Below are 26648 nucleotides of genomic sequence, written 5' to 3'. Positions count from 1 at the left end.
CTTCCTAATATACCTTATTTTTTTCCTAATCCAGAATCACCTTCTCAATTTTGCAGATTGAAAAAGTTTATTTTTATCCATGTTTCCTGAGTTGAACATAATTTGAAGGATTAGTACAAGTAGGAGGAAAGGTCTTGGAGGAAATGAACATATAAAGGAGATTAACAATGAAATTTATTAATTTAAAATAAGATACAGCTGCTAAGCAGACCTGGGTACTTGGTTGTCTTGAGTACATGTATATTATTTCCTGCAGAAAAATATATTTATAAAACCATTTTAAAGACAAGAACTCATGGGATGGGAGTGGGTAGATGAAAATCTAATATCACACCAAGTAGCTTTAAATATGGTGGAGATATACTTACCTGCCAAGGATGACAAAAAGCTGTAGAGCCACCCAGATCACCCCCTCCACTGGACAGACAGTGCTGAGGACATGCTGACAAAGTTTTATTTACCTTTCCATCTCTGCTCCCACCCTTTCATATAGGTTTCAGCCTTCTCTATCCATATTTATCAATACCATTGATTAAGCCTAAAGTCTCTTTCTATATTCCAGCTACTTCTTGATTCAGTTTCTACTCCCTGGGTTTCATCTTGTCCATTAAGATAACATTTTTAGATAGTCACATTTGCAGCATCAAAATTTATTTCCAAAGATTCTTGCTAGAAGAAGCTTGTGAAAATGAAAAGTGGTCTCTGCTGATTCAGATTTTTTTTTTCTACCAGGGATTGAACTCAGTGGCACTCAACCACCAAGCCACATCCCAGCCCTTTTATAAATATTTTTTTTTAGAGACAGGGTCTCACTGAGTTGCTTAGGGCTTTACTAAGTTTCTGAGGCAGACTTTGAACCCACGATCCTCCCAAGTTGTTGGGGTTTCAGGCATGCACCATTGCACCCAGCTCCTGATTCAGATATTTTATATCAATTGTTTTTCTGACTTGTCACAGTGTTAAGTACAGATATTATTATACAATTAATGTCAGAACAAACTAATAGCCGGCTTTATTTTGACTTTTTGTGTTTCTGTTGCACTTATAGCTATTTATTTCTATTGTTCAATCATAACTTACTTTGACTTCATGTTCAATAGGTTCTGCAACAAATGTACAGTTAAATAACATTATATGTCTCATCTCAATCAGTCATACGGCTGTTATTCAGGTAAACAGACAGTAATGAAGTAGGCAGGGCACTGAATATGCTCTGCTCCTCAGAGAGCACCATGAAGGGTCCACATCACAAATGAAAATGCTCCAGGCCCCTTTTCTTATTTTTATATACCATCTGAATCTGGAAATGTATTATTGCCTCAGCAGTCTAATAGAACCATGGCTGTCATTTTAATCCTATCAGCACCTTTCAGTTACATGCCTGCTTTTGACTTGTCAAAGTGGTCACCTTCATTAGCTCATATCAGCTAGTTTTTATAACAGAAATTCTGGAAGACTGTTGTAAGAATGAGTTATTATTTTATTTTCACAATGAGAAAATGGAGGGCAGAGGGGGGATTCATGGCCTGCCTACAGTTGCACAGAGCTGAAACTTGAATCCAGCTCTCCCTTCTTCTGCCCTTCTGCTGAATGCTACATTCCTGGTGATGGAGCTCTTCTCTCAGAAAATGCTGTAATTCCCAAGCACTGCAGGGCCACACTCATGACAGTGTCAAAGGTCTAAATCAGCCTTCCACACAGACACATGTAGGTGAATTAGGTGTCCACCAAGTGCTGTGACCAGGGCATTCAGAAAGTCTCTCTGTCCCTCATCAAAGCTGAGGCTCCTCAAACCCCACAGAGGTCCCTTCTTTGCAGCAGGGCACTGAAGGGTGCTGTCACAATGGGGTGTTCTTTAGCAATTCAAGCACAGGAAGACAGCAGCAGCAACAAACAGCATAACTCTCATTGTGCCTTGAGATTATTTTAAGCCCAGATGGGACTTTAGGGACTGGCAACCAGGAAAAATCTAACAGAAATCAGGGCATCTGTGTTAGTCAGTTTTTCACCACTGGGACCAGAACACCTGACAATGAACTTAGAGGATGAATAGTTGATTTTGACTCATAGAAGTTGAGTCCATGGTCAAGCAGTTCCTTTGCTCTTGGCCCAAGATGAGGCACAACATCATGGCAGAAGGGCTTGGTAGAAGAAAGCTGTAGCTGGTGGCAGCCAGGAAGCAGAGGGAGGAGCCAGGGGTAAAAAAATAATCCCCAAGGGCATGACCCCAGTGACCTTCTTCCTCCCACTACTCCCTACCTGCCTACAGTTGGCACCCAATAATCCATTCAAATTATTAATTTACTGATTTGGTTACAACTCTCATAATCTATTTTTTTTTTCACCTCTGAACATTTCTGAATTGTCTAACATGAGCTTTTTAGGGAACACCACATATCCAAATCAAAGCAGTTATCACAAAACTTCCAAAACACAAAACTATCCCCAGAATAGCAAGCACAATGGGAGGCCTAGATTGGAAGTTCAAGGCAGCAGGAAGATGAGCCTGGAGAGGACAGGGGCCTTGCCATTTATGATCATTCTAAGACTGGTGTCCTTATATACCAGGATCTACTGAAATAAAAAGAGAAATATAAGGGTCAACTTACTGAAAGACCTAAGACAGATAAACCATTTAGCATGGAACCTAAATGCAGTATATCTTCAATAAGTGTTATAAATATCTTTTTGCAAGTAAGAAAGCAAGGCAGGGGGGTATTATTGTTTAAAATCCCAACAGAAATTAGAATTTCACCCTCAGAAAAACACAAATGAAAAGGCGAGGAGCAAAACTGCAACTCTTTCCTGGGGGTTCTTCCCATCCCCCCCCCCCCCCCCCCCCCCCCGCCCTGTAAACATAGTGGCAGTACTGAGAAGCCTGGGGACAGGAGGATTGCCGCATCAAATACATCTGTCAGTTCTAAAATGAAGTCAAAATAGGGAATACATAAGGAACCTCAGTCGTGCTTAAGTAACAGGATAAGGAAGGGCATTTGCATTTGTGCATTGACTTTTCTCCAGGAGTTAAAAACACTTGCAGGCATTCAAAGCTAAATAAACTCAATTTGGGATGAAGCTTCAAGGTTCTGAAGTCCCATAGGCTGGTGATTTCCTGTATGAACTTCCTAGAGATCCATTCATTCTCAGGATCTCCTCCTCTTCCCTCTTTTTTTTTTTTTTTTTTTTGTTAGTCATGACGTAAATAAGAGACCTGGTGTTCCCCAGTGTACTGTTTTCTTTGTCCCCTATTGTTGAAGCTTAGAAATGACATCTGAGTCCTCCTTGTGGAAGGTGACAAACTGCATTTTGTTTGCATTTTGATGCAGTCCGTTTCTCAGGTTCCAGCCTGTCAAGCGGGGTTGGAGGGGGCTGGTAAGCTCCCAGACCTTAATCCTCGCTGTCCTTTATTTGTGTGGGAGCTCAAGGCATTAGTCCTCTTGAAATTGCAAAGACTCATTTTGTTCACATCTCTTGACTATCACATTACAAGGCCGAGTGTGATTTTCATTGTCAACTGGAGTATGCTTAAATGAAGAGTGCCGGGTGCCTCAAGAGGGGCCACAGATTCCCTCAACACTTAACAGGGCTCTGGTACGAAGACACTTAACAGCTAGGTAAGAATGTCAAGTAGCTGTGGCGACAGTGAGGAGACCTGCAATTAGCTTAACTGCAATACCTGCTCACATGCAATCATTTCTCAAGAAGCATCCAGGCTGCTCACTTCATGGACAGTTTTAGGTCTTTTTCACCCCAAAGCCTCTTTTAGAAAATCCTCTGTAGCCTAGCAGGTTGTGGTATTTGGATTAACTTCCAGATAGTCCCTACTCCCTATTTCCTCTGCCTTCCGAATATCACATCAGGGCCTGTTTTAGCCCAAAGAACATTTTATCCCCCTCGGTCTACAGGAAAGGAAATAAAAATTAACAAACAAAAAAAATCCCATGATCATACAAAATACTTATCTTAATGATAGTTTGCTTCCATTAATGTGTCTTCTTTGGGGACTTAATCTGCGTGCCCAGGCATGAGAGACACCAGCTGGCATTTATCTCTGTAGAAGGAAGGCATTCCAAGCACAGTGTGTTATTACTCATGTCATTTATCATTTTCTTTTTATTAATCACACTGATATATTTAAGATAGGCTCTAGATGAATAAATTAATACACTCTGGTTGAAGAAAAACGACGCTTGGTTGTATCGCCAAGCATGTGCTCCACAGGGGGCTCATGCAATAGTGTTTGAATTAGGATCCATTCCGTTGCTTTGGAGAATGGTCGAGGTGCAGTGAGTGATTACAACAGTCTACTCTTGTTCTCAGAGGAAGAAAGTCAGTGATAAAATCATTCACAGCAAGAAATGATCTGTCCATCATCTTCTCCCTCTCCCACACCCTCCATTCACCCAGTTATATTTATGTTGGCTGGAACTAGGAATTCATTTAAACTCCTGTTATTTCCTCCGTTATATTCAACTTAGGAAACATTAAAATTAGTCTTATAATCCTGAGCAACATACACTGATGGAAAGTGGAGACAGCCCCTAAGTTTTTGTTTGGAGGAGTTGTAATTTTTTAATTTTTCCTGAATAACTTCCATACACTAATAATGATCGAGTGTTGACTTAACTCTTCAATTGGCCACACAGCACTGAAATAGGTAGAGAGGAGCAGTTCCCTATTTGTGTGCAACGACAGCAACATGCTCTGTTCTATCCGTCATTATTACAGCAGCTTACATTTATGAAGTGTCTTTTTTTTGATGAGTTTCAAAGATTCTGTAATTCACTGCATTTTACATATGGGGACCCAGAGGAATAGAAGTGTCACACTGTGGCTGAGGGACAGAGTTAATGCCAGAACACAGCTCTCTTAACTTCCAGGTTATTGCTTTATCTTATCATGCTACCTGTCAGCATATAGATGACACTCAAATCTGTCTGCTCTCTATCCTAAATTGACACTTTTAAAAAAAAAAAAAACTGTGACTAAACCTCAGGGGACAGAAGCAACCAGGATATCCTGTACTCAGTCACTAGCCTTCTGAATTCTATAGCTTTTGAAATTGTGTCTCTGCACCTGGGGGCATTTGATGTGCCCCTGAGGCCATATGCTTTCCTGCCAATAACCGGTTGATCCTGTGCTTCCAGAGGGGTCCTTGGCAACAATCGCAGCTGGTTTTTAGTTCTGCCAGGAGTCCCCTAAGGGTGCCCAGTTGGAATCATCACACTGGAACCTGGAAAGTTATAAAGGCAAGATCCTTGGTTCCACAAAGCCCAGCCCCTTCTCAATAATGAACATCCCCAGCATCTTTGTACCAACAAGCCTGTGCTCTTATAATAAAGTGCCTTCCTGGTGGAAGCAAGGACTTCTAGAAAGATACACTCTGCCTCTCAAAACTTTATACTTGGTATCTTCATGAATGATTAAAGCTATGTAAAACTGTAAAATTTGGGTACTTTAACTGGAGTGCAGCAAGATAACCAATGACTTCTAAGTTATTTAGGACCTACAATCTTCAAAGCTTCACTTATACAAGAGAAGAAAAGGCTAAGAAGAAATACAGTGCTCCTGGCTAGGGGTGTTGGTGTGATGAGCTATTTTGCATAGGATCCTAGTCTGGGGTCTCTATCCTCTAAATGAGACCAGGAGAGTGGAAGGAAGTAGATTTAAACTAAAGCATGCAGGCTTTAAGTGAGATAAAAGAAAGAATTTCCTGACAATAAGATTCTTAAACCCTGGAATGAGTTATCAAGAGCAGTTTTGGAATCTTCTTATCTAGAGACTTTTAAAAACAGTGTAGATTCCCATCTGTCTGAGATGGTTTAGAACAGATGGCCCTAAAAGCCTCTTGGTGGATTAGATTATCTTTTAAGTTTCTTTCTAGCCCTATGATAAACAAGGGGAGTTGGAAGTATTAGTAAATGGCCAATCAGTAAACACTGTAACAGCAAAAACCACCCTGGGCCTGTAGATAACCACCTTCCTCCTTAGCAGTGAGAGTGGGCTTTTCCCAGGCCCACCTAGAAGATTCTGAGAACCCAGCAATTCTCCTAGTTTGTTGGTCTGCCATATATTTTTATGTGGTGTCTTTTTATGTTGAGTGTTTGAGTTTATGTAGTTAAATCTATGGATCCTTTCCTCTTTTATTCCTTTTATTGTGTGGATGCTAAAACTTTTACAATTATTTTAGTTTTGTGAAATTATTCATAAATAAGAATGGTCACTGTGGTATTCATTTACATTAGCAAAAAAAATGGAAATAATCTAAATATTCAACAAGAGGGGACTTTCCACAATAAAAGATATGGCCATGTGATGAAATATAGTAGAGCTATTATAATTTAAAACTTGGAAGAACACTTGATTACCTTGAGAAATGCATTAAAAGAGGGGGAAAGTAGCATTCTCATATCCATGGCATAGTTCCAAATGTTTTTATATAGAAAATTAAAACATGGGGATTGAATATACTAGTACCTGTGAAATACTGGTGTCAGAACAACAAGGGGATTTATACTTGTTGCTTGAGGCTCTTTTGAGTCATAGTTTTTATAGTGCATATGACTATATCTTAAGCACCATCATTGTCCTATGTTCAATTCTCTCTAGTATTTTAAGATATTTGCAGAACATGAAATTTTCAGGCATGTCATTGCCCTTAGACAGGCCCTGTGTCTACTTTGTAATGCAGATTATGTATCTGTCCTCAATTCAGGGGAGCTTCCATGAAAAAAACAACCCGTAACTTTGAAGAGCCCTCGTAACTCTTCCCTATCACTTGTCTTACCCAGACATTTGCGTCCCTCATAGCCCATATTTCAGTTCTGTCTCCTGGCAGAACACTAAAATATAAGCTCCCTCATTGTTAAGCTTAATGGGACTCGGTTGCATATTTCAAGTTTCGATAGAATTTTACCTACTGAACACTTGCCCTTTCTTCTGTGGCAGCAACAGATCTTAGGTGGTTTAAAGGTACTATCAAAGAGCTTACGAGTATCCATTCCCAAGATGGTGTGAAATATATTAGTGATAATGTGCCCAGCGCATACTGAGATTTATCATGGACAAATTGTGAGTCTGGATTTTACTCAATATCCAGCTGTACCCTTAGCCATGCCTGCTATCCAGACTCCACTCACTACGTTACCCTCCTACTTCAGAAACGTATTCTGTCTCCCTAAAACTGGTGTCCTGGACTCCTGATTGGTCTCCCCATGCCCAACATCTTTCTCCTGTCCTCCCTCCTCCTGCCATCAGCAAGAAGGATGTCAGCTTCCCCAGAAGCTGCCCTTCACACATAGGATGAGATGCAAAGAATTCTTTTTTGAACACATATTAATTGTGCAAAGTAGTGAATTCACTGTGGTATTTCCATGAGATATAAGTTCTTTAAATAGGCTATGAACCTCAAGTTCTGTTCTTGTCTTCTTGTCTCTCTACTTCTTGAATTTATTCTCTCAATATAAATTCTGTTTCTTTTGTCTGGAACTATCCTTTGAAACCAAAGTTGAACAAAGCCTCCTTATTTCTCAGGACCCAAATCAAGTCACTCACTCTGCTCCATCCTGTGAAGCATTCTTCAACTTACTCATTGAGTCCTAAGTACTCCTGCATCCCCTGTTACAGACAATTGCCATAAAATTGCAATTAAGAATTAAATTTTTAATTTAAAAAAATTAAAATCGCAAAATAAAACTTTTCTATATGGGGCAATGATCTGCCCAGGGCCTTAACTTTCATATGCTCACTACTTGTACAGAACCAGGAACATATTAGCTGAGAAGTAAGATCGTTTTTGTTGATTTGACATGTTAACTAATAAAACGGCCTTTAAAATAAACAGGCAGACAGGTATGTGTCCAAAGCACATAACATTAGTATGTTACAGAAGTATTTGCACTACCATGTTAACTACAGTATTATTCACAGAAGCCAAGAAATGGAATCAACCTGAGTGTCCATTAGCTGATGAATGGATAAAGAAAACATGGTGTTTGTAAATGGAATACTATTCAGCTATAAAAAGAATAAATCCTGTCATTTGTGATTATATGATGAACATGGAGAACATTCTAAATGAGATAAGAGAGGCACAGAAAGACAAAGACCACATGATCTCACCTACATGTGTAATTTTAAAATTTTGGAGATATTAGTCAAAGGATATATAATTACAGATAAGAGGAATAAGTTCAGATGTTCAACACTGTGACTGTAGTTAGTGATGCCATATTGTATATATACTGAAAAAAATATATGCTAAGAGTAGATATTATGTGTTCTCACCACAAAAATGATCAGTTTTTGAGGTAATGCATGTGTTAATTAGGTAGATTTAACCTCAGTGTTCACATTCTTCATAAAACTTTATGTTGTACACAATAAGTGATAGTTTCATCTATCAATTAAAAAAAAAAATGAACAAGTAGATAATAACAACTGCAGTCACCAGCCAGCAGCAAGTCACACCACAGGTTTACAACTTTTCTCTGCTTGAGGTTCCTCCTGCAGACTTTGTCCCCTGAGCCCCTCCCTGTTTTGGACTGCTCCCAAGAACATCTTTCTCTCAATACCCCAAGGACGTGCCTTCAGAGTGACACGGGGACCCTTGCAAACAAAGGAAGTGTCCATAGGGAGAAGAAGGCGGAAGGCACAGTCATTTCTCACCTTTCCAACTCATTGTCTTAATGATGCGATTGGTCAAAATAGAGCTACATGTTATTTTCTAGAAGAACGGCTCCCAAATTCATTAAAAAAAAAAGATCATCACTATAAGGCAATCAAATTTTTAATGTCACCAAGTAAAAGCGTAAATAAACAAAAGCCCTCATCTGCTGGAAGCATTCTTTTGTCAGGTAAAGCACATTGAAGTAGTAACTGAACAGAGAGGATGTGAGTGCAGAGCGCAGCAGAGGGCTTTCAGCTGGACAAAGGTAGCGAGAGTCTCATGAGACGAAGTAGTGTTTACTTCTCCCCACGCTGCTGCTTAGTGAACCCGCGTGGTGGACCAGCTCAGGTTAACATGCCACGTGTCCCTCTCTAGAAGACTGAGGGACGGGCCTGCAAGCAGCAGGACAGTCACGGGGCAGGGCCAGCAGACTTCCTCTCTCTCCTCATACCGGGCCTTGGGGAACCACCATTCACCATGATGTCCATCCCGTGTCCCCCCTATACTTCTACTGCTAAGAATCACTCTTGGATTGAGCAGGAGGGAATCTATATGTCAAAAGCCGAATGAGCTGTTACTTAAGAATTTCCAAAATTATTGACAGATGACAGTTGCACTTTTGACTTTAGGGAAAAGCAGGTTCAGTGCATTCTGAGTGGGTGGTAAGGCCATGTTTGCATTGGCATGGCAGCCATTAACTTCAAATACTTGTGCCTGCGTGTGGTTTGTCACTTGTTGCTGTTGGCCTGTGGGTGGTCTGCAGTCTACATTTTTTGTACAAGTCATTTCAACCACAAGTACCCCCAGAGGGGCAACTGTGGGTACCTGGGTGTTGCTGAGGTCCCAACATTTGTGCTGTTGCCTGGTGTGGTTGGCACCACATCCCACCAATGCCTAGTGCTGGGTGTTCTCAGACCCAGATAGGTGTTCTGGTCATTTTTGTTATAATGATTGAAAATCATCTCAGAAGTGGGAATCTGTCCCATCACTCTGCTCCCTATGTTTCGTTGTTTTAAGAGAAAAATGAATATTCTATTTTAATGTCTCTAACATGGCGTCTTTTAAAAATGTCAGGGAAGTTACAAATAGTACATTCAACATGGCAGTGTAAATTTTTTGTTTTGATTTTTTTTTTTTTTTTTTTGCACTGGGAATTGAACCCAGGGCCGTGTGTATGCTGAGCAGGTACTCTACCACTGAGCTATACCTCAGCTCCATCTATACAGTGAAATATAAACAAACTTGTTCTACCTGGGGTTGACTTTCTCTGGTGGTTAAATTTACTAAAAGTGGTAGGTACAGGGCTGGGGATGTAGATGAATGGTGGTTTACCTGCCTAGCATGTGTGAGGGCTGCGTTTCATCCCTAGTACAGGTAAATAAATATATAAATAAGACATGTGGACGAATTCTTTGTGGAGTTTTGAGTTATAATCTGTAAAATTCAAAACCAGCTTAGAATTACGATATGTTATGTTTATCGATTGGTCACTATGCTGGTGGGAAATTAGCATTCAAGGCTGGAGAATTTTATGATTGTTGTACATATTCATGCACTATAAGACTAGCCTCCAGGGAAAATAACCTGTGGTCAGAGCATCTGCTTTTGCAATTTTTTCCTTTGAAAATCCTAGACATTGTCTTATCAAAAGCTTAAACTTGGAGCCGCGGGTGTACCTCAGTGGTAGAGAGCGCTTGCCTAGCATGCACGAGGCACTGGGTTTGATCCTCAGCACAAGATAAAAATAAATAAATAAAAGTATTGTGTCCATCTACAGCTATAACCCAGTCATTTAATAGGTAGTAATAGGTTGGAGCTCTTTAGTAAGATATAAATCATGTCATACAATTCACCTGGTGGATATACTTTTAGGATATCTTATCACCCCCAAAAGAAACACTGCACCCTTGAACAGTCACTCTCCATTTCCCTGGTTCATTCCCAACCCTAGATAATCTGATCCATTTCCTGTGTCTGCATAAGTGCCTATAAGTAAAATTACATACCATTTTGCCTTTTGTGACTGGCTGCATTTACTCAGTATAATGTTTTCAAATGCTAGCATGTCTCTCAGTACATCATTTTTTCCTATTGTAAATAATATTTCATTGTATACATAGATATCATATTTTACTGACCTGTTCATCTATTGGTAGACATTTGGGTTGTTTCTCTGTTTTGGTTCTTATAAACAATAATGCAGTCAATACTTGTGCACACATTTTTGTCTGAATTTGTGTTTTCATTTTCTTGGGTATATACCTAGGAGTGGAATTGCTAGGTTACATGGTAACAATGTGACAGACCATTGTTACCTTCTCATCAGCAGTGTGTTGAGGTTCCCATTTCTCCACCTCTCACCTGAGCTTGTTGTTATCTTTCCTTTGGATTATATCCATTCTAGTGAGTTTGATGTGCTATCTCATTCTGGTTTTGATTCACATTTCCCCCAATGACTAATAAGCTTGAATACTTTTTTTGTGTGTATACTTATTAGAAATTGGTGTATCTTCTTTAAAAAGAAACACCTATTCACAACCCAGTCATTTAATTTTAAAACTTAAATTCAAATGTGAGTGAATCTAAAAGGTAAGGAATGAGAATGTGAGGAAAGAAGTGAGTTCTTTCAAGGTTTCCTTTCTAATATTTTTACCTATTGAATGACTCCTAACATTTATTTCTTATCCACACTACATAAAATTTTAAAGAGCATGACTTTCTCTCTTTTAAACTTTTAATGTCGAAAAATGTACAGACTTGATTTTTTATTTGTTTTTCTTTCTAAGTGAAATACTCTATTAGGGGGACGCTATTTCCATGTAACATGCTGGAGAAGAGGGTCACTTCCAGATGCTGGGATAGGGTCCCAGATGCTGCACCAATGTTTCATTTGAGTTCTGGGATTCTCAAAGGGGAATCATGAGATGAAAATGAAACCTCAGCTTCACATCATTTCAGAAGCAATAGATCACTTGCCCTCTCCATTGCTGTGATCCTCACTGTAGAGAGCAGACGTCTGCTAACTGAGGAACAGAAGGACAACTCCCAAAATTGTGAAAATTTTTATAGAAAAGACATGGCTGTTGGAATTTTTCACCACAGGAATAAATTATGATGCTTTTTTTTTGGTTGAGTTTCTCATAATGCTCCTTGCATCGCTTCAGCCCAGAAGCAAGGTGGAAACTGTTCAGACTTAGCCCAATGTTCCAGCCATTCCACAGTGGAAAGAAGAAGATAGTCAAGATGAATCAATTCTAGTCGAAGTTTCATTACTAAAAATGTAAAGGTGTGTGAAGACAACACAAAGGAAGAACTCTTAATTGCATGATGTATTCCTCACCCTCAGTTATACTTAATACTTTGATGCTACAACAAAGCTACTATCTAGTCCTTGAAAACAGGAGTGATTTCCCTGCATTAATAACTGATTGGGTTTCAGCCCAGTGATTTCCCAGTACGAGTTGCCCTTGTTCAGTGTGCTGATCCAGGGACCTTACCACGTGCTCTGTCCACACAGAGCCATGTAACAAGGTGATTATTTCTGCATGCTGAAAAGATCTCATGTTAAACCATTCCAAATCTTCCTAGAACTTTGCTAATTGCTGAGGTCTGTTTTTAGAGCTTTTTTTCTTACTATGCCTTCTATAAACTTTTCATATTTACTGATTGTGACCAGGTGAGAGGACAGATAACTATTAATAATGATTTTCATGAGTCTTAGTGGTAGAGAAAAAGTGAAATAAGGAGATAAATTAGAGGTTTAGAGAGAAAGAAAGAAAGAAAAGAATTAGAGGTTTAGAAGCCAAAATAGGGGTTTAGAGACAATAAATAAATAAATAAATATTGTCTTTTTTCCCCACTTAAATTTTATGTAACTATATTACAGGCAATAGGGGAGAAATATTTTAAAAAGATATTCTTCCTCATAATCCCATAGCTATAATCTCTATACTTTAATGTATTTCCTTTAGCCTTTTATTCTATATATCTTTGCCTGGTTCTGTATAAATCTTGTTTCTTATTTTTATATAATATGGTATCATATCTAATTTTTGACATTGTCACAACATGCACATCCAGTATTTTTAATGGTTGCATAATATTCCAAGCAGGGACAAATGAATTTAGTATTCTTTAGTATGACAGTTTGATGTGTGGGAAAAAAAAGAAGATAAATTAAGATTGTAACAATAAAATGAACAAAGTCAAGGAAATCAAAAAAGGCTTTTGAGTAGAATTTCTTCTAATTTATCAAAGGTTGAATAGACCACCATGCAAGAACATAAAATGACTAAGCAGATGATAAGTATATTAGTCTTATAATTAAATAATTTTAAGCAGTATGATAAATTTAATGTTACGCAAAATTTTAATGGCCCTTTATGGTATTTAGGTAAATGGTAAATGTTGACACAAGTAATCCCATAATGTATTTGGAGAAATTGTCTCACACCAAACATAATTCCCAAGGTTCCTCTTCTCTTAGATTTCTAGTATTTCCAGGCATTGTAGTATTGAGTATTGCCCTGATATTTTACTTGCCCAATGACACTGAATTGTATCTCCCCGCAAAATGAAACTCTTTATATTTATGTACTAAGATTATTTAACACTCACCGTGGGAAAAGCAGGGTGGGGCACAATACGAAGAACACAGACAATTTTGATCTTGCTTCTGATTTCAAGTAATCTTAGGAATGAGCCTTATTTCACTAGGAAATAAGGCTACAGAGCTGAGCTGGGAAGGGCCTTGCCAATCAGAGTAAAGAGCTGGAACTTGATTTCAGAGGCATCCGGCCAACAGAGACCTTCCAGCCAGGTTTAAATGCACTTCCAGGCTGACAAATGTTCCAGAAGGAACACACAGAGGACTGTGTGGGAAATGGACTGGAGGAGGAGATTCATGGCTGTTGAGAAAGACCAGAGAAGAGAGCACAGGGCCTGCTGGGAGGAATGGAGACAGGGACACTCACAGCACTGTCCCATAGGACACACTGGCTCCACACTGTGGTGAGCTGCAGAGGAGGAGCAGGAGGAGACTTAGAGGAAAAGGGAAGTTCCATTTTTACTTGGATTTGAGGCGCTCTGGACACACTGGTGCAGAGTTCTGACCTTTGGGCAGTAGATTGAAATGGAGAGAAGGAGAAAGAAGCCCTTCTCAACATTAAGAAAGGAGAGGCAAAGGCGAAGTCACCCGAAGAAAACTTGTCCTGCCACCAACGAATGTCAGGGAGGATCAGATGCAGACAGTGCCCAGATGTATCAAATTTACAAAGACTAATACTTGAAAATGGGCCTCAGCAATCACTAGGTGACCTTAGGAAGAGAAGTTTAGGAAACTTCTTTGGAATAAAACCAGACATGTGTAGTAACTGCTTACTAAGTATTTTTAATTCTAAGCACTTTGTCTTATATTATCTCATCTAACTTTCCACAATCCTTTGATACATTCTATTCTGTAATTATCCCTACTTCAAGATGAGAAAACAGTTTTGGAGGACTAGAAGACCACTGGTTAGCTAGAGTCAGATGGGGATCAAGGCAGTCAGAGGACACAGAACTGCATGGCCTCACCACATGAAGAGAAGTTGAGCAAGCAGAGAAAGCAAGTGTCAACATCTCCTCTAGGCAGAGTCTAGGGAAGCAAAAAGCCAGATACCACCCTAGGAAGGATGGAAGATATGGGCCGTGTTGATGCCTGAGAATTGGGGTAGGATAAACAAACCAGTGGTGGAGATAACTGACGTCATGAAGCACTGGGAGAGGTTGGGGAGACATGGGGGCTTAGCGCTGGTCATCTGATGGTTCCTGTAATAAATCTGAGGTGGTGGCTGGGCTTTAAGTGAACTTGTGGCTGACGCATTCAAGTATTATGTGCAGCTGAGAGGGTGGTGCTGTGGAATGTGCAATTTGAAAGCAGAGTAAAATCTGGAATGACTGCTGTGGGAAATGTAAGTAAAAACTGTGGGGGAATAAGTGACATCATTACAGCACAGTTCTAAGGCAGCAGAAAATGAATTGGAGGCTGGATCTGGGTGACTATGCGGGTGTGATGGAGGGCTTGGGGAACTCAGCCTGTGAATTCACAGGCGTCCTGACGGAAAGTAGTTGGCTGCAGTGAGAATGGAGAGACTTGTTGGCGTATTTTTCTTGCTTTTTAATGACTAGAAAAATAAGCTCTTTAAGTAGTAAAGAGGAGGCAGGAAATGCTGGAACAACCTCTAGGCCCAGACAGTAATCGGACCAATAATAATGGTAATAATAACTGACATTAATTGAGAACTAAATGATGTATCAGAACTCTTCTCCACACTTTACTGTTCTGTGAAATAACTGAGGATTAACTTGGAGAATACATAGCTCCCATTTGTAAGGACCACGACAAAGTCAAGTTTTACTTAAAATGAAAAGTCAGAGGAAAGGTTTTAGTGGATAGAGAAGAAATGCTTTTAGAGTTAGAAGGAAAAGTAGAGTGGATTGTCCAAATGGCAGTGTTTCCCTTACCTGAATTAGGCTTCACCTGGATTCTTGGCAACATGTAGATTTTGATTCAGGATTCTGACTCTAGAAATTCTGATTCTAAGTTTGCACTGGAATCTTTTTTTTTTTTGCATCAGGGATTGCACTCGGCCACTGATCTACATCTCCAGCCCTATTTTTGTATTTTGTTTAGAGATAGGGTCTCATTGAGTTGCTTAGTGCCTCACCTTTGCTGAGGCTGGCTTTGAACTTGCAATCCTCCTGTCTCAGCCTCCAGAGCAGCTGAGATTACAGGCGTGCACCACCACACCCGGCTGGAATCATTTTTTTAAACTATTTTTGTTGTTGTTGTTGTTGTCAATGGACCTTAATTTTATTTATTTATTATATGTTGTACTGAGGATCTAACCCAGTGCCTCACACATGCTAGGCAAGCGCTCTGCCACTGAGCTACAGCCCAACCCTGGAATCATTTTTAACAAGTTGCTCATGATTAGAGAAGATTAGGAAACACTACCATAGGGTGTAATCACCAGGGCTAGGAGCTGGGTGGGCAGAAAAGAATGGCAGAAGTGAGGGACAGAAGGATACAGGGAGGAGGGTGAACCAGAAAGAATAGAAGGGGATCCCCAGCCATAGCTTACAAGGGAGAAACTCCAAGTCTGACTGGGAGAAACCCACAGGGGACTGGAGACTGGTCTCCACCACCCACCAACTCCAGCAGCCAAGTGAAGCCTCTAGCTCATATTTTTCACAAACGACCAAAGAGCCCACAGAGCTTTGGGTTCCTTTACTCAGTGTTGATACTGAGTTCAGGAATCACAATGGTATAATCCAATTATATGATTAAAATATGTTTTTACCTGAATCTCCACCACACCACCTTTTACACCCAAAAACAACTCAACACCCACTGGCTGCCATCCATGTCCTCTGCAAGAAGATCAAGTGAGAATGATGCGCCACCCTCTCACACTGATAACAGACTAAAAATGTAAAAGCCAGGAAGAGAGGATACACTGAAATCCATTCATGGTGCCGTGCATCCATCAACCCACCAACTTCGGCCTCTGATCTTAGAACAGAGTTCAGACCAAGGGATTCCAGCTGACTTGAGGCCCTGCTATTGGGTGCCTGGAGTCAGCCATCTCCCTAAGGGGAGGAGACCCAGAAAGGCAAAGGGAAGGTGTTTCATTTTTCTTTGTGTTACCCAAGAAGGCCAAGACTGCCCTGTTTACATTCAGAAGAGATACACCAAATGAAAGATCCCTGCTGGGTACTTTTTGTATTTCCAGAGCTCACCCAGGTAAAGCTGAGAGTGCTCTCAGGGTTGGAAGTCAGTACAAAAGAGACATGATTTAAAAATAAAAGAGAAAAGAGAACTGTCTGGGCACTTCTGAGGCAGCAGCTGATAGGCTCTAGTTAAGAGTAACCACTGCATTTTTTCAAAGTCAAAGCAGAAACTATGAAAAAACTCCTGAGGAAAAATATGGAGAGGAGTTTGAAAGGTCTAAGTACTGATTCTCATGGACTTTGATTGAAAAACTGTACTGCATTTGAAGCATATGAGCAATGTTGTTCTCGGAGCCTCCATAATTCAGCTAGTTCACTACAAATTCACTGAACTGCCTCTGGTTTTGCTTCAAATCCCTGCTACCACCAAAAATGTCAGAGGCGATCAAATACATGGTGATAATTTACAACTGCTATATTGATAAGTAAACAGAGCCCTCCTCCCATAGCTTCATGGGCTTGGCCTCCTATAAACCTGAGCATTTGAAAACCATTAAGTGGAATCTACGCATGCATGCTAAGGGATGACTTCAGAATGTATCTAAGTTCCATAATTATGGTGGAGTGTAATTATTATATTTTATTTTTTTAAAAAAGCAAACCAGACTATTTTAACAGGAATATTATTATTTTATATTGCTTTTAAAAATTAAAATTTTATGAAAGACTTCTGTATTATTCCATAGAAAATTTGGGTTGATTCTCTAGTGAGTGTGATTGACAAAGAAAAAATGGAAGCATCTTCTATCTCTGCAATGATGATTTAACTCAGCAGGTGTTAGAGTGAGAGTTTGTTTCTGTTTGAATCCTTTTACTTGAAAAAAAAAATGCTTGCCAATGGTATGTTATACACACAAAAGTAAAAATTAAATTTTCAAAATGATATCATCTGTGGACCTTTGCCTTTGTTAAAGCCTTACTAGTCAAAATCAAGTTGTGCATAGTAGGTCTGCTAATCACAGGTGGCCTTAGGTAGCGAGTACCTTAACAGGCTATGTTCAAGTTTAATAAGGTCAGAGCTTTGGAAGCTTAGAAGGCATTGGGTAGTTATGGCTTGCATATATCTAGTAATGGATCTCGTTTTGTTTTACCCATTTCTGCTTCTCATCTTCACCACTGCTTGGTACAACTCAGGCTCATCCTTCCATCTAGCATTAATGCCAGAGTTCCCATCGCCATGGCTTTTACTCTAACTTCACTTTCTTTTCCTTTGAATCTAATGAATTCCCAACCAAAACAAGTGAAGGGAGAAGGGTCTACATGGTAAAGCAGTTAAATTAATGAACCTATTTCTGGAAGTCTCAGAAACATGTAGACAGTGTATGAATTCTTTTTTGAGAGAAGGCTGCAGTTAATGGGTAGGAAAGGTGAATTGGTAAGAGGTAAGAAATAATAGAGGTACACAGAGCAGAATAAAAATAACTGTTTCCTTCTTCAACCTTCCCTAATCACCCCTTACCTTCTCCTTTTCTTTCTACTTTTAGACTTAAAGACAAGCTACAAAAAAAAAAAAAAAAAAAAAAAAAAAGCCTAGTTCCCAGTTACTTCCCACCCAACTTCTTTAATGTTAAGATAATTATGATACAAGACTTAAAACTAACAAATGAATACTGTTAATAAAACTACTAGGTAACCTACAAACCCTTATTTGAATCTCATCAGCATCCTTTTTCCGTATCAGAAGCTCGTCCAAGATCCCACATTGTATCCTTTTTGTCTCCTTGGTCTCCTATGCTCTATGACCATTCCAGTCATTTCTTGTCTTTCATGACCTTGACATTTTGAAGAGTAGTAGTCTCTCAATTTGTAGAGCATTCTTCAGTTTGGGTTTGTTGATGATTCATGATGATTAGACTTATTCCTTCTGGGGCTAGAATATTACTGAGGGGCCATGCCCTTCTCAGGATATGATATATCATTGATGCGGATATGTCTTCTAACTGGTAATGTAAACCTTGATTATTTCATTATAGCATGTCTGCTAAATTCCTTCACTGTAAAGTTACTTCTGTTCCCTTTGTAATTAATAATTATCTTGGGGAAAATATTTGAGACTGTGTAAATGTTCTCTTTATACTATCACCCCTAATTGTAGCATCCTTCAGCAGTTCTGGTAAGCAGCCATTATGTCCAAGGTAATCCAATGGTGATACCCTATTTCATTCCTTCCTTCTACAAATACAAATTGGAATTCTTCTCTGAGGAGGAACTGTCCTTTCTCCCTCATTTATTTATACCATTATAGACTTGTGGATATTTACTTTTTTCTATAGGCTATCATCCAGTCCTATTTATTTTGTTGCTCAAATTTTTCTAGCTTTGGCTATGGGGAGTACTTTGAGAATAGCATCTTTTCCCCTTTAACTTGCCTAGCCTTGCTTGAGAACTTTCTTACTTTCAGTGCCCTGAAAGACTCAGACTCATCTCATTTTCCCTGGCACAGCTCAGGAATCAACCACTTCTCCAAAATGGCCTGAATCCCTTTATTGCAGAATTTTCTTCAGAAAGCAAGATCTGGGACTGTAGGATCTGACTGTCTGGGTCTCATTGCTTCCAGACTACCTCTCAGTAGATGGAACTTGGAGATGTAGATGATGCAGACATAGATATTTACTAGCCTTTGCATATACACATCTGCATTTATTTTGGAGTATCTCCGTACATATACAAAGAAAACCTGAGTTTATTCTGATACCTCCAATTTCAAACCAGCACCACAATATTCTAATTTTCTCTTTTCTTACTTTAACTTCTTTCTCACACAACACATTCTTATCTACAATTTATTTGTTCAACACTAATAGGTCCCTAAAGTTGTTTCAGAATTGCTAACTCATACCCTTGTACTAACCAGAGGACAGTATTTGTATATAATTAATTTTTACCTTTAGCCTTGTAGTATCCAAAGTAGTTTGTGGATGTTATTTAGGTTACTTCTTTTCTTCCCCAAACATATCCAGAATATAACAAATGTAACAAAGTGATTATGTTAGTGGTTTTTAATATAGTTTCATTTGTTATGGTTATATTCCTATTTGGGCTCCCCCCATATCCTCATTTACATGTTTTATTGGGGGGGATGGACTGGGGATCTAACTCAAGCATTCAACCACTAAGACACATCCCCAACCTTATTTTGTATTTTATTTAGAGACAGGGTCTCACTGAGTTGCTTGGCACCTCACCATTGCTGAGGCTGACTTTGAACTCTCCATCCTCCTGCTTCAGCCTCCCAAGCTTCTGAGATTATAAGCCACCATGCCTGGCTTACATGTTATTTTTAATACATGTAAATTATTCTTTGTTGTATCCAATTCTTTGGGTTTTGACAAGTGCAAATAAGTATTCACAGAACTGTTCCATAACCCCAAATCACTCCATACCCCCCAACCCCTAACAATCACTGATGTTTTCCACCTCTGTAATTTTCTTTTCCAGTTTATCATAAATGGAATCAGACAATACATAGCCTTTTGGATCTGGCTCCTTTCACTAGCCAGATTCATTTGAGACTGCCTGTGTTGTTGTGAGTAGCGTAACATATGGATGTTGAAGTCTCATCTTAAAACATGATTTGTGATGCTTGTCCATGCATCTAATGTTCAGATTCATGAAATTGCCCATTAGATTAATGTTTGTTGGATCACTTCTTGGGACTCAAAAGTATGTTTTTCATCTTCTTTAGCACAGAGCATACCTCATGTTGTTTTATTTACTCTAGTTGTTTGCTACAAACATTAGTCATTTTAACGTTCCAAGGAGGACTAAAGCCATCCGTTAATTATTTCTGTGAGATTGACATGGAGAGCATGGATAATTGAAATCTTCGCATTATCCACAAGCCTTGTAATAGCTCCTTCTTCCTCCAGCCACTTAAAGGTAGCAAAATTGACTTGCTGTAAGTTTTATATCCTTTCCTTTCCTTTACTCATCCTCTGGTAGAAGACTTAATGAGTCCTCAGGTGACCATAAAAGTGGAAAGAGAAAAGGAGGAAACACAGACTGTAGGTAATCTACATAGTAGATAAAAATCCTGTGAATCACTGAGAATTGATTGCATGTTAGTAAAATAGGTCGTCTGAGTAGGGATTATGTGTCTTTGACTTGTTTTTGACTCCCATGTAATCTTGGCACCTGTTGATTCAACCATGAACTTACAGTCAGTCCTAATCTTCCTATGTTCCTATTGTTCCTATTGAGAAAATGCCAACCTCCAAGTTCTGTTGTCTTTTCCAAGTGTCTATAAGCTCTTCACTACAAAGCCTGAGATTAATTTGTGGCATTGGGAAATTTTTAATTGGATTAAAGCAGGTACTTACATCCTTGGATAGGCACACATGTGTAATCTTTTGGGAACCTGTCAGCTAAAAACTAAATATACTAATGTAAGCACATTTCCTGAAAGGGAAAACCATAGTTTCAAACAGATTTCAAAAAATATAAAACAAAATGAAGCTTTTTAACCAGCAAGATCATCTACATGACTCCTCTAATACTAACACAGTAACCTTGAAAGCCTCCATACCCTGTTTGTTTTAGTCTGAGAGATCTTCCTTAAGATTCCAAAAGCATTCCCTAGACCATGAATTTCTTTAGAGGGAGCATTGAATTATTTTTTCTATATATCTAGCACCTACCACAAAGTCCGATAAATAATAGGTGTTTGATAAACACTTCTTGAATGAATTCAATATTTTTTTTTTTGTATGTGTGAGGAAGAGAAATTTATTAAGAACCAGCCATGTCTGCCATGCCAGAAACAGGGGACAGTGGAGAACACGGTGGCCGGGGAAGGGCGTCCCAGGAAGAGGTTTCCCAAGTCTTTCTTGCAGCCCAGGGAGGGAGTGGGTTGGGAGAGCACTTGTCTCCAGGCGTCCTGTCCCCAGCAGGCCCTCCTGACTGGAACCCGTGGGAAGGAGGCCCCTGCAGGTGGCACACCTCTGAGGAGCACCTGCGACATGCCCACCAGATCATTGCCATCTGCCTGAGGGGAAAGACACGGACTGGCCTGAGCATGAGCGCATCAAGCTCCCTGTCGGTACCCACCCATGTACAGTGGGGTATGTCCTTGGGAAGGCCATTAGGGATGGCGCAGGGACCGCATCAGGATGCACCAACCCACCTGCTTGGCTGCGCACTCATCTCAGCTGGCCACCCTTGCAGGAGATACTCTCTTTCGCAATCCTCCTCTGCATGCCCGCCCTCCTGTGATGGGAGCCACCCCGTTTTCCTGTCTGGGCCCCGTCCTGGGGGCCATCACGCAGCAATAGCACATTCCTGTGAGGCAGGCCAGGATCCTCCTGGTCACCCTCCACCAGGCCTTGGTGCCTTCCTGGGAAGAGCCCGTGGTCCCGCCTTGGGCTTGCTGCCTGGGGAGGGCCCGCCCTACTCTTGACACTCCCTGGGGGGTTCTGCTGCCCTCTACCTGTGATCTGCAGCCTCCTGACCCAATGCCAGGAGGCAGGGCGGCAAGGTCTTGCTACGGGGCCCTGCCAGGGGCAGCTGGGCCCTGGGCCTGCAGGCTGGGGAGGGCCAGGGCAGGCAGGCTGCCTCCCGTGCTGCCCCTCTGCCAGGGCTGCAGTTGCTCCCCACGAGGCTGCTGCACAGCGGGCACCACCCGCCTGGAGTGAGAGGTGGGCTTGCTGGCGCTCCTCTGGCGGGGCAGGGTGGCTGGGAGAGAACCCGCAGAAGACCTGGGCTGGAGCCCCAAGTGCACAGACCTCCTTTGCACCATGAAGCCTGCCCCCTGCGTGTACTGGTGCCAGAGCAGGAGGTAGGTAGCCATGGCTTTGTCAAACTTTCGGGCCTTCAGGGACATCCAGGTGTCGGTGAGGTCAAAACCCAGGTCAAGCATGGCCTTCACCGTGGAGAGGTCTGGGTAGATGGGGAGACACTCCCTGGTACAACTCACAAAAGGCCACTGGCCCCATCTCAGCCACGGGTGCCTCAGGACTTCGGCCAGCCTGGGCCTCTCCTCCAGGTCCATGGTCAGCATCTCGGCCACCAGGCGGACACTCAGGCTGGGAAGGCGCAGGTGCCATGGAGGACTTGCTACCTCAGCACCCCGAAGGTGGTCCCTTTAAAGGGCAGGCGCCCCGTCAGCATGAAGTAGAGGAGGACGCCCAGGCTCCACAAGTCCACCACAGGCCGTCGTACTCCTCCAGGAGGAACATCTCCGGGGCCCAGTAGGTGGGCGTGCCACACACCGTGTCCAGCAGCTCTCCCCGCCTGAACTGGCAGCCCAGGCCGAAGTCGCACAGCTTGATGTGGCTTTGCTCATCCATCAGGATGTTGTCCGCCTTCACGTCCCTGTGCCCGATGCCCTTGGCGTGGCATGTGCGCGGGCTCTGGCCATCTGCCGGAACAGTCCAGGCGCCTCCTCCTCCTGCAGGCCCACCCTCTCTGGGATGTGCTGCAGCAGCTGGCCCCCACTGGCATGCTCCATCACCAGGCACACGCGGTCAGCCGTCTCCATCACCTGGAACAACTGCACCACGTTGGGGTGCTCCACGGCCTTCATGATGTCCACCTCGGCCTGAAGGAAGGCCAGGTCCAGCTCGCCCTTGCGCAGGGTTTTCACGGCCACCTCCGTCCCTGTCAGGATGTGGCAGGCCAGCCTCAGGGTGCTAAAGTTGCCCTACCCGATGGACCTCAGCACCCGATACTGGCCCGTTAAGGCATCCTCCAAGGATGAGCTGGCCTCGAGGCCCTGCTGGGAGCTCCTGGGCGCCCTACTCTGACTCTCACTACTCTCTCTATGCATCAGGGGCAGCCATGCCACCCAAGGACACTACCTTAAAACAACACAACAAGCAAAACCAACAGACAAAGCAAGACTAAAACAATAACACTCCAAATCAAAGAACCAAACCACACACCAGAACCGCCAAACCACCACACCACCAAATGCACTAACTAGCTGGGAGTCCGACAGGTCACCACCAAGAGCTTCCTGCATGATGGACGAAGCCCAGTTGCCACCGCTGCCTTATATAGTGGCCCGCAGAGTGCCCTCACAATGGCCCCTTATGAGGTCACGGCCACAAATGGCGCGGTAGCATCTGGCCTAGGCCCACGCTGCTTCTATCCCTGAGGGTTCTGGCCCCCAGGAACTTGGCCCGGGTCACAACAGGAAGATCAAACTCTAGAAGCCTGTGAATGAGTGCACTCTGTACACCCACGGAGTCTCCTGCACATACCAAAACCTGTAGCGGGCTTCAATGGCCCTGGAGTGTCTGGTCCCAACACCTGCAGCCCCTTTGGCCTTCCACACACAGCATGTCCACCCTCCTTTCTCTGCCGCCCCGGGAAGATTGGTGTCCTAACGTGGTGGCCCTTTACTCACATCACAGCACCCTCACACAATGCCCTGTCCCCTAAGACACCCAGGGCCAGCTGCTTAACTCCAATGGGGCTGAGAGCAAACGTGTCCTAGTCCACATTTCCCCAGAATTTCTGAGACACCTCCCTCTCCAGGAACCCTGGAACCCGCAAGGCAGTGGTTTCAACTATGCAAAGCGATCGAGGACACACCTGTGGGCCACCAATCCTATGCTCCACAAATGGGTCCTGCCAGTGGCACCAAGAAACACAGGTGTGCCCAGAGGCCTTGCCCTGTCACACTCCTGCCTCTCCGTGTCTTAGGCTGGCTGATTTATAGCAACACCTCCATGGGTCCAAGTTCTGGGTTTCCTGGGGTCTGATAAGTCCAAGGTCAGGTTGCCAGGAGATGAGGTGTGTGCAAAGGAATAGCTTCCTTCTCTGTCACTTAGCTTCCTTGCTGTGTCCTCAAGAGGTGGAGGAGGAAGAAGGAGTAAACCCACCACTCAACTCTGCCTGCTCCTTCCCCCCCACTTCCTTCCTACAGCCTTCCTTTTTTCCTACCTTCCTTCCTTCCTTTCTACTTCATTTCTTCCTTCCATTTTTTAAATTTATATATGACAGCGGAATGCATTATAAATCTTATTACATATATAGAGCTCAATTTTTCATATTTCTGGTTGCATACATAGTATACTCACACCAATTCGTGTCCTCATACATGTTCTTTGGATAATAATGATCATCACATTCAACCATCATTAATTACCCCATGCCCCCTCCCTTCCCCTCCCACCCCTCTGCCCTATCAAGAATTCCTCTATTCTTCCTACGCTCCCCCTCCCTATCCCACTATGAATCAGCTTTCTTATATCAAAGAAAACATTCGGCATTTGGTATTTTGGGGATTGGCCAACTTCACTTAGCGTTATCTTCTCTAACTCCATCCATTTACCTGCAAATTCCATTATTTTATTGCTGAGTAATATTCCATTGTGTATATATGCCACATTTTTTTTTAATCCATTTGTCTATTGAAGGGCATCTAAGTTGGTTCCACAGTTTAGCTATTGTGAATTGTGTTGCTAAAAATATTGATGTGGCTGTGTTTCTGAAGTATGCTGTTTTTAAGTCCTTTGGGCATAGACCAAGGAGAGGGGTTGCTGGGTCAAATGGTGGTTCCATTCCCAATTTTCTAAGAAATCTCCATACTGATTTCCATATTGGCTGCACCAATTTGCAGTCCCACCAGCAGTGTATGAGTGTGCCTTTTTCCCCACATCCTCGACAACACTTATTGTTGATTGTATGCATAATAGCTGCCCTTCTGGCTGGAGTGAAATGATATCTTAGAGTGGTTTTGATTTGCATTTCTCTAATTACTAGTGATGAAGAACATTTTTTCATGTGTTTGTTGATTGATTGTACATCATCTTCTGAGAAGTGTCTCTTCAAGTCCTTGGTTCATTTATTGATTGGGTTATTTGTTTATTTTGGTGTCTAGTTTTTTGAGTTCTTTATACACCCTAGTGATTAATGCTCTGTCTGATGTGTGAGGAGTAAAGATTTCCTCCCAAGATGCAGACTTTCTATTCACCTCACAGATTGTTTCTTTTGCTGAGAAGAAGCTTTTTAGAGTTCATCCCATTTATTGATTCTTGATTTTAATTCTTGCGCCACAGGAGTCTTACTAAGGAAGTTGGGGCCTAATCCCACATGATGGAGATTAGGGCCTACTTTTTCTTCTATTATATGCAAGGTCTCTGGTTGTATTCCTAAGTCCTTGATCCATTTTGAGTTGGGTTTTGTGCACAGGGAGAGATAGGAGTTTAATTTCATTTTGTTGTATATGGATTTCCAGTTTTCCCAGCACCATTTGTTGAAGAGGCTATCTTTTCTCCAATGCATTTTCTTGGCACTCTGTTTTGGTGCCAATACCTTACTGTTTTTGTTACTATTGCTCTGTAGTATAGTTAAAGATCTGGTCTAGTGATGCCACCTGCTTCACTCTTCCTGCTAAAAATTGCTTTAGCTATTCTGGCTCTCTTATTTTCCAGATGAATTTCATGATTGCTTTTTCTATTTCTATGAAGAATGGCATTAGAATTTTGATCAGAATTACATTAAATCTGTATAGTGCTTTTGAAGTATGGTCATTTTGGTAATATTAATTCTGCCTATTCAAGAGCAAGGTAGATTTTTTCATCTTCTAAGGTCTTCTTTGATTTCTTTCTTTAGGGTTCTGTAATTTTCATTATATAGATCTTTCACCTCTTTCATTGGTTCCTAAGTATTTTATCTATCTATCTATCTATCTATCTATCTATCTATCTATCTATCTATTTTTGAGGCTATTGAGAATGGAGTAGTTTTCTTCATTTCCCTTTCTGAGGATTTGTCACTGATATGCAGAAATACGTTTGATTTATGGGTGCTGATTTTATATCCTGCTACATTGCTGAATTTGTTTTCTAGTTATAGAAGTTTTCTGGTGGAACTTTTAGGGCCTTCCAGGTATTGAATCATTTCATCAGCAAACAGTGCTAATTTCAATTCTTCTTTTTTCTATATGTATCCCTTCAATTTCTTTCATCTGTCTAATTGCTCTGGCCAGTGTTTCAAGAACTATGTTAAATAGAAGTGATGAAAGAGGGTATCCCTGTCTTGTTCCGTTTTTTAGAGGAAATGCCTTCAGTTTTTCTCCATTTAGAATGATGTTGGCCTGGGGCTTAGCATATATAGCCTTTATGATGTTGAGATATGTTCCTGTTATCCCTAGTTTTTCTAGTGTTTTGAACATAAATGGCTGGTGTATTTTGTCAAATGCCTTTTCTATGTCTATTGAGATGATCATATGATTCTTATCTTTAAATCTGTTCATATGATG

General features: G+C 41.4%; 1 protein-coding gene and 1 pseudogene across 1 annotated transcript in view; one reads left to right on the top strand and one right to left on the bottom strand.

Annotated features, from left to right (window-relative positions):
* Positions 1-26648, top strand: part of Pard3b (par-3 family cell polarity regulator beta) — a 1014040-nt gene that overhangs the window by 755907 nt on the left and 231485 nt on the right. The gene's annotated exons all lie outside the window — the stretch shown is intronic.
* On the bottom strand, positions 22493-23204 carry LOC139707728 (sperm motility kinase-like; annotated as a pseudogene).

Source organism: Marmota flaviventris, chromosome 11, assembly GCF_047511675.1.
Source record: "Marmota flaviventris isolate mMarFla1 chromosome 11, mMarFla1.hap1, whole genome shotgun sequence".
In the NCBI taxonomy this organism is placed as follows: Eukaryota; Metazoa; Chordata; class Mammalia; order Rodentia; family Sciuridae; genus Marmota; species Marmota flaviventris.
This window is presented reverse-complemented; position numbering and strand designations above follow the sequence as displayed.